This window comes from Rattus norvegicus, chromosome 15 (genome assembly GCF_036323735.1).
Source record: "Rattus norvegicus strain BN/NHsdMcwi chromosome 15, GRCr8, whole genome shotgun sequence".
Taxonomy (NCBI): Eukaryota; Metazoa; Chordata; class Mammalia; order Rodentia; family Muridae; genus Rattus; species Rattus norvegicus.
In genome coordinates, this window is record NC_086033.1 from 46878302 (window position 1) to 46887971 (window position 9670).

At 38.8% G+C, this 9670-nt stretch overlaps 1 long non-coding RNA gene across 4 annotated transcripts in view; it reads right to left on the reverse strand.

The window, feature by feature from the left end:
- The window catches only part of LOC120097024 (uncharacterized), a 93773-nt gene extending 91727 nt beyond the window's left edge, over positions 1-2046 (reverse strand). For 2 of the 4 annotated variants that reach the window (XR_010058192.1, XR_005494072.2), the window contains exon 1: positions 1880-2046. This is a non-coding gene — a long non-coding RNA (uncharacterized LOC120097024). The remainder of the gene's footprint in view (positions 1-1879) is intronic. The other 2 variants (XR_010058193.1, XR_010058194.1) reach the window with 1 other exon arrangement.
- Positions 2047-9670: the final 7624 nt, after the last annotated feature.

The window sequence follows — 9670 nt, forward strand, 5'->3', positions numbered from 1 at the left end:
ATTCAACCACCACCAATATAAAAATAACAGGAAGTAAATATCATTGGTCATTAATATCTCTCAATATCAAGAGACTCAATTTCCCAGTCAAAAGACACAAAATATCAAAATGGATTTATAAATAGCATTCATCATTCTGCTGCATATAATAAACACACCTCAGCAACCAAGCTATTATCTCAGTATAAAGACCTGATAAAAGGTTTTCAAAGCAAACAAACTCAAGAGACAGCCTGGAGTAGTCATTCTAATATGTAATAAAATAGGATGAAGGATATTCCATACTCCTCAAAGGAAAAATCCACCAAAAGGACATTTCAATTCTGAACATGTATGCCACAAATGCAAGACCACTCACATTTGTAAAAGAAACATTGCTAAATCACACATTGAACCCCAAACATGTGTGAGACCTCAACACCCCACTCTCACCAATAGACGAGTCATTGAGACAGAAACTAAACAGAGAAAAACTGGAAGTAATAGATGTCAAATGGAGCTAACAAAACACAAAAGCATATTCTTAGCATCTCACAGAACATTCTCCAAAATGTATTCTCCAAAACAATTACAAAGCAAGCCTCAACAGATATGAGAAGATTGAAATAACCCCATGCATCTTATCCAATCACAATGGATTAAAGCTGGACTTCAACGATAACAGAAACAACAGAAAGCCTACATATTCATAGAAACTGAACAACTCTACTCAATGATCACTGGGTGAGAAAAGAAATAAAGAAATTAAGAACTTTCTTGAATTTCATGAAAATGAGGGGAAAATGAGGGTACAACATACTCAAACTTATGAGACACTATGGAAGCAACACTAAGAGGAAAGTTCATAGCATAAAGTATCCTCATAAAGAAGTTGGAGAGTTCTCATATTAATGAATTAAAGACTGCAGATTCTAGAAAAATACACACCAAGGAGGAGTAGAAGGCAGGAAATAATAAAACTCAGGGCTGAAGTCAATCAATTAGAAACAAAGAGAACAATACAAAGAACTAACAAAACCAAATATTATTGGTAAAGAAACAGGAGAATTAATAGACTTGAATAAAAGAAAACTCAGAAATAAACACACTCACCTACAGATAATATCCAAAATTTACAAAGAATTCCAGAAGTCAGATACCAATAATCCAAATAACCCAATTATAAAATAGGGCACAGAGCCAAACAAATGATTCTTAACAGAGAAATCTCAAATATCTGAGAAGCACCTAAAGAAACGTTCAATATCCTTAGTGATCAGGAAAATGCAAATCAAAACAACTCTGAGATTCTACCTTACCCCCATCAGAATGGCTGAGATCAAAAAATCAAAGGACAGCACATGCTGACTAGGATGTGGAGCAAGGGTAATAGTCCTCCACTGCTGGTGGAAGTGCAAACTTGTACAACCACTGTGGAAACCAATTTGATAGTTTCTCAGAAGACTGGGAATAGTTCTACCTCAAGACCCAACTCTACCACTCCTGGCCATATACCCTAAAGATGCCCCACCATCCCACAAAGAATTAGTAGAGAGAGAAGGGAGATTGCTGTCGGTAGTGATGGTGGTGGTGGTGGTGGTGGTGGTGGTGGTGGTGGTGGTGGTGGTGGTGGTGATGGTGGTTGGCAATCTTTAGGACAAGCTAGAGACCAGAGGATCTCTGGGGGTGATTCTAGGTGAGACCCCTTGTAGTGGGGGATATGGATCTTGAAGTGACCACATCCTATAGCCAGGCAGGACTCCCAGTGGGGTTGGCTAAGAACAGCAACCCACCCACAAAACCTTTGACTCAAAATGTGTCCCACTAGGGAGTTGGAAAAAGGATTAAGGGACCCAAAGAGGACAGGGACTATACAGAAAAACCAGCAGAGTCAACTAACCTGGCCCATTGGAGGCTCCCAGAGACTTTATTACCAGCCAAGGAGCTAGCCCAGGCTGGACCTCAATCCCCTGCACATATCTAGCAGATGGGTAGGTTGGTCTTCATGCAGGTTCTGCAGCATCTGGAGCAGGGACTGTTTCTGTGTCTGTTGCCTGCCTGCCTGTGGATTCTAAACGGACCTGGCCCAATTGGAACTTTAAGTATGGGGGCGGAGGTTGGATGTTGGATGGAAGATAGAGAAAGGGAAGGTAGAATGGGGGAGGACTTGCATGAAAAGAGGAAGGGCTGATATTGGGTTGTAAAGTTGAATAAACAAATCCTTCAATCTAAGGTGACTGTGTAGACAACAGTACAACCAAGTCCAAACTCAGATGGCCATTGTGACTATTTACAATGTAGTCACAATATTTCTTTATTGCTCTGCTCAATAGTTATTGGCACTCTTCCCGAGAAAAGAAAAACAAGCAATAACTGAAAACAAAACCTGTGATCACAATTCCAACCACAGGAGCTTCCTGCATTTGGGGAATGAACACTCCCATTCTTTTATACATTTTGGTGTCTGTACTTGAGGGCTTATGAGTCATGAAACTATGCCAGAATACTATAGCTCTTTGGGAGAGAACTAGAGGGGAGGGAGTATATTCTATTGTATAATAAGAGAGAAGTTGAGGATGAGGGAGGTGAACTGAAGTTTTTTTCTTTATTCTTATTTGTCTGCTTGTTTAAAATGGAAAGAGACCTTTTGAGAAACTGTAGCATATTCTTCACAATTCCCGTGGTTATGAAGCACGTTCACTGTAGCGTGAGGACCACAGCAGTAAGCATTCATTGGAAGTGAGGCAGGCTATTCTCTGGAGTGCAGACAGTAAAATGTACAGTGGGAATTGTTTAAAGCTCATTGGTATGAAGACTGAGCAGACCCACCCAGGAACAAACAGCTAAATGCATGAAGTACATTGAAGAGCAGTGGTCTCATCTATACTCAAGATCCTGAAAGTTGGGTACTTGGAGACATTAGAGTAATCTTCTGTTTTCACACAAAGGAGGATGTATGGGAAACTGTGGACTTCCACTACAGGGGCTCAAAAATTTATTAAGTCATCCTTTTGTCTCTGAAAGGAATGATTTTTACAAAAAGAAGCCTAAACAAGACCACATTAAGAGTGATTTCCTATGACATATTGATTATAGCTTAGTACAGACAATGCAGATGTATGTAGGACTGAGGCCTGCTATGTGTGTGCATTCGATAGACATATAAAGCAATAAATCTCTGAGTTATGTTACAATTTGAGCCCCAAAATTAGCATGTGGCTTTTCATTCTATTTATTATAAGTTAAAGAATTCCATTTTGAGCCTTGAGTAGTACGAAGAAAAGATAATGTGATGATAACTCGGACCTCGTAAAGATTCTAAGCACTGATGGTAACACATGAGTAGAAACCTCCTCTCACTCTTTTACGTGCCTTGTTTTATTTTTAGTAACTATATATTAGTTTGCTATGCCTACCATATCAAAGCCCCCTAATGGAGTAGCTTAAACAACAGGAAATTAATGCCATGAAGCCTAGAGCTTGGAAGTGTGAGATCAAGTTATCAATAACTAGAATCCTTGTGAAGATCTGTCATCTTGGAATTAAAATGCCTATTGTCTTAGGGTTTCTATTGCATTTCTAAAACACTATGACAAATGCAATTTAGGGAGATAGGGGTTTATATCAGCTACTACATGAAGGGAAGCCAAGGCAGAAACTCTAGGCAGAAATTTGGAAACAGGAACTGAAGCAGAAGCCATAGAGCAACAGTGCTTATTGGCTTGATCCTTTTGGCTTGCCCAGTTTGCTTTCTTATAGCACATTGGACCATCCATCCATGGGTGGCACCATCTACCATGAGCTGAGCCCTTCCACATCAATATTGCCCTAAAAATTGCCCACTGGTTTGCTCACAGAAACACCTAGTAGAAGTGTTTCTCAACTGAGGTTTTCTTTTCACAAATGACTCTAGCTTATGTCAAGTTGAAATAAAACTACCCAGCATACCTATGTACTGCTTTGCATGCCTGCATGCTGTCACCTCACTATGTATTTTTGCAATGAGTATAATGAAAATACATAATTGTACCACATTGAATTCATAAAAAGCAAAATAAAATATAGGTTCATCTTAATATATATGGAAACACTACATATTCAAAATGAGTTGAGGATATGAGCAAAAATATGAAACCAAAATAAACTTTCTTGAACTAATGTATAAAACCAAAGCCATTAGCCAGATACATTTATATAAATAAACATGATGAAGATAATTGACCAGAAAATCCCTCTTGAGTTTTTCTTTAAGATTAGATATTCATTCTTGGCGTATACAGTAGCCATTGTTATTGATATAAAGCAAAAATGGGAACCAAATATTATGTTTTGAGTAGGAAAATACTGAACTCTATTTGTAGATGGTACTGGTTTCTAGAAAGGATCTATGGATATAACTGAATTCATAAGTGACTGTCAGTGTTGTTTATTATAGAATAAAATAAACTTATTTAAGAATCAAACTCAGAGCTAAAATCAACCAAGTAGAAACAAAAAATGACCCTACAAATAATCAACAGAACCAAAAGTTGGTTCTTTGAGAAAATCAACAAGATAGATAAACCCTTAGCCAGACTAATGAGAGGACACAGAGAGTGTGTCGAAATTAATAAAATCAGAAAGGAAAAGGGAGACATAACTACAGAATCAGAGGAAATTCAAAAAATCATCAGATCCTACTACAAAAGCTTGAAAATCTGCAGGAAATGGGCAATTTCCTAGACAGATACCAGGTACCAAAGATAAATCAGGAACAGATAAACCATTTAAACAACCACATAACTCCTAAAAAATAGAAGGAGTCATTAAAGGTCTCCCAACCAAAAAGAGGCAAGGTCCAGATGGGTTCAGTGCAGAATTCTATCAGACCTTCATAGAAGACCTCATACCAATACTATCCAAACTATTCTACAAAATTGAAACAGATGGAGTACTACCGAATTCCTTCTATGAAGCCACAATTATACTTATACCTAAACCACACAAAGACCCAACAAAGAAAGAGAACTTCAGACCAATTTCCCTTATGAATATTGATGCAAAAATACTCAATAAAATTCTGACAAACCGAATCCAACAGCTCACCAAAACAATCATCCACAGTGATATAAAGTAGGCTTCATCCCAGGCATGCAGGGATGGTTTAATATACAGAAAACCAACCAATCTATTATATAAACAAACTGAGAGAACAAAACCACATGATCATTTCATTAGATGCTGAGAAGGCATTTGACAAAATTCAACACCCCTTCATGATAAAAGTCCTGGAAAGAATAGGAATTCAAGGCCCATACATGAACATAGTAAAAGCCATATCCAGCAAACAATTAGCTAATATTAAAGTAAATGGAGAGAAACATGAAACAACCCCACTAAAATCAGAGACTAGACAAGGCTGCCCACTCTCTCCCTACTTATTCAATATAATTCTTGAAGTTCTAGCCAGAGCAATCAGACAACAAAAGTAGATCAAAGGGATAAAGATTGGAAAAGAAGAAGTCAAAATATCAGTATTTGCAGATGATATGATAGTATATTTAAGTGATCCCAAAAGTTCCACCAGAGAACTACTAAACCTGATAAATAACTTCAGCAAAGTGACTGGTATAAAATTAACTCTAAATCAGTAGCTTTCCTCTACACAAAAGAGAAATAAGCCAAGACAGAAATTAGGGAAATGACACCCTTCATAATAGTCCCAAATAATATAAAATACCTCTGTGTGACTTTAACCAAGCAAGTGAAAGATCTGTACGATAAGAACTTCAAGCCTCTGAAGAAAGAAATTGAAGAAGATTTCAGAAGATGGAAAGATCTCCCATGCTCATGGATTGGCAGGATTAATATAGTAAAAATGGCCATTTTACCAAAAGCGATCTACAGATTCAATGCAATCCCCATCAAAATACCAATCCAAATCTTCAGAGAGTTAGACAGAGCAAATTGCAAATTCACCTGGAATAACAAAAATCCCAGGATAGCTAAAACTATCCTCAACAATAAAAGGACTTCTGGGGGAATCACTATCCCTGAACTCAAGCAGTATTACAGAGCAATAGTGATAAAAAGTGCATGGTATTGGTACACGGAGAGAAAGATAGATCAGTGGAATAGAATTGAAGATGCAGAAATGAACCCACACCTATGGGCACTTGATTTTTGACAAAGGAACCAAAACCATCCAATGGCAAAAAGATAGCATTTTCAGGAAATGGTGCTGGTTCAACTGGAGGTCAGCATGTAGAAGAATGCAGATTGATCCATGCTTATCACCCTGTACAAAGCTTAAGTCCAAGTGGATCAAGGACCTCCACATCAAACGAGATACACTCAAACTAATAGAGGAAAAAGCAGGGAAGCATCTCAAACACATGGGCACTGGAGAAAATTTCCTGAACAAAACACCAATGGCTTATGCTCTAAGATCAAGAAGCAACAAATGTGGTCTCATAAAACTGCAAACCTTCTGTAAGGCAAAGGACACTGTTGTTAGGACAAAGCAAAAACAGATTGGGAAAAGATCTTTACCAACCCTACAACTGATAGAGGGCTTATATCCAAAATATACAAAGAACTCAAGAAGTTATACTGCAGGGAGACAAATAACCCTATTAAAAAATGGGGTTCACAGCTAAACTAAGAATTCACAGCTGAGGAATACCGAATGGCTGAGAAACACCTAAAGAAATGTTCAACATCTTTAGTCATAAGGGAAATGCAAATCAAAACAACCCTGAGATTTCACCTCACAACAGTGAGAATGGCTAAGATCAAAAACTCAGGTGACAGCAAATGCAGGCGAGGATGTTGAGAAAGAGGAACACTCCTCCATTGTTGGTGGGATTGCAGACTTGTACAACCATTCTGGAAATCAGTCTGGATGTTCCTCAGATAATTGGACATTGAAATACCTGAGGACCCAGCTATACCTCTCTTGGGCATATACCCAAAAGATGCCCCAACATATAAAAAAGACACATGCTCCACTATGTTCATAGCAGCCTTATTTATAATAGCCAGAAGCTGGAAAGAACCCAGATGCCCTTCAACAGAGGAATGGATACAGAAAATATGGTACATCTACACAATGGAATATTACTCAGCTATCAAAAACAATGACTTTATGAAATTCATAGGCAAATGGTTGGAACTGGATAATATCATCCTGAGTGAGGTAACCCAATCACAGAAAAACACACATGGTATGCACTCATTAATAAGTGGATATTAGCCCAAATGCTTGATTTGCCCTAGTTGCACAGAACACATGAAACTCAGGACGGATGATCAAAATGAGAATGCTTCACTCCTTCTTTAGAAGGGGAACAAGAATACCCTTGGCAGACAATAGGGAGGCAAAGATTCAAACAGAGGCAGAAGGAACACCCATTCAGGACTTGTCCCACATGTGGCCCATACATATACAGCCACCCAATTAGACAAGAGGGATGAAGCAAAGAAGTGCAGGCCAACATGAACCAGATGTAGATCTCTCCTGAGAGACACAGCCAGAATACAGTAAATACATAGGCGAATGCCAGCAGCAAACCACTAATCTGAGTACGGGACCCCCGTTGAAGGATCTTACAAAGGACTGAAAGAGCTTCAAGGGGCTTGAGACCCCCTATGAACAAAAATGCCAGCCAACCAGAGTTTCCAGTACTAAGCCACTACCCAAAGACTATACATGGACTGACCCTGGGCTCAAACGATTTATGCTCCATGGGTAGCAATGAATAGTCTAGTACGAGCACCAGTGGAAGGGGAAGCCCTTGGTCCTGCCAAGACCGAACCCCCAGTGAATGGGATTTTGGGGGGAGGGTGGTAATGGGGGAAGGATGGGGAGGGGAACACCTACATAGAAGGGGAGGAGTAGGGGTTACGGGGATGTTGGCCTGGAAACCGGGAAGGGGAATAACAATTGAAATGTAATTAAGAAATATTCAAGTTAATAAAGATGGAAAAAATGTAAATAAAGAAATATTTCTAATAAAAAAAGAATTTTTACACATAAAACCAAAGTCATATAGTCTTTTTCCTTTTCTTTTATTCGATATTTTATTTGCCTTTCTAAGGTTATCCCCTTTCCCAGTTTCCCCTCTGGAAACCCCCTATCCCATCCTCCCAACCCTGCCTCCATGGTGATGCTCCCCTACCTACCCACCCACTTCTTCCTGCCTCCACCCTGCACCCTGACATTCCCCTACCCTGGGGCACCAGCCTTGGAAGGACCAAAGGCCTCTCCTCCTAATGATGTCCAACAAGACCATCCTCTGCTACATATGCAGCTGATGCCATGGGTTGCTCCATGTGTATTTGGCTGGTGGTATAGTCCCTGAGTGCTCTGGGTGTTCTGATTTTCTGATATCATTTTTTTTCCTATGGAGTTGCAAGCCCCCTTAGCTTCTTCAGTCCTTTCTCTAACTCTTCCATGGGGAACCCTGTTCTCAGTGCAGTGGTTGGCTGTAAGCATCTGCCTCTGTATTTGTCAAGTTCTGTCAGAGCCTCTCACGAAACAGCTATATCAGACTCCTGTCAGCATGCACGTCCTGGCCTCTGCAGTAGTATCTGGTGGTGATTGTATATGGGATGGATCCCCAGGTAGGGCAGTCTCTGGATGGCCTTTCCTTCAGCAAAGACATATATTCTTAAAAGACATAATTCATAATGGTTTCAAAAGTATTTAAAGAAACCCATGAATGATCTCTACATAGGGATCTAAATTATTATTGAATTTTAAAGTCCTAAAGTAGATATTCAACCCCATTTGCATACATTAGAATTTTATAAATATATCTGTACCCCAAATTGATCTATGAAACATATGCCATGTTAAAATCTCAGTAGTGTGACTGACAGGTCCACCACAAAATTTATATGAATATTCAGATCATAAGGGTAGCAGGTAGTCAATTTTGAAAACCAACACCCTGGGTGGGATTATGTATAAAAATAAACTAAGTAAAGCAGTGTGGCATTGGTACAAATAGGGACATTAGACACAGTGGAATAGAGTAGACTGCCTGAGATCATGTGCATTCATGTGTGGCTTGTTTATAGAGTAATGACTGACAGAATCTCCACTACCTCATTCTGTTTTCAAAGTACAAAGCTTTATCACTCCACTTGGCTAAATTTCAACATAATTTACATTTTTTCTAGGCATCTCAGGTTTCTCAAATATTCATTTCTATCCACAACCCACAGCCCATATTAAGAAATAAATATCAAAATATTGGTATCACTTTATCTACATGTTAGTCTTGATTCATTATATTGGTCCATTTTCTATGGCTAATGATGACGATGATGATAAAAGTCCACAGTGACAAGTGTTCTAACAGCCAACTATTATAAGGACTTTAGACAGCATCTAAAGATGTGTTAATATGTTTAATCTGTATGAGTAAATCTATTGCCCATATTCATTATGCAGATAATTTTCTCCATTAATGGCTTTAAAAGAATAAAGTGGGGTTGGGGATTTAGCTCAGTGGTAGAGCGCTTGCCTAAGAAGCACAAGGCCCTGGGTTCGGTCCCCAGCTCCGAAAAAAAAAAAGAACCAAAAAAAAAAAAAGAATAAAGCAATCTATAAGATCATATTCAGCAAGAGTCAGTAATTATGTTAATATTTGCCCAAATGAAGCAAAGCCTGAAACTCATAAATGATCACCCTGGTTAATTAACT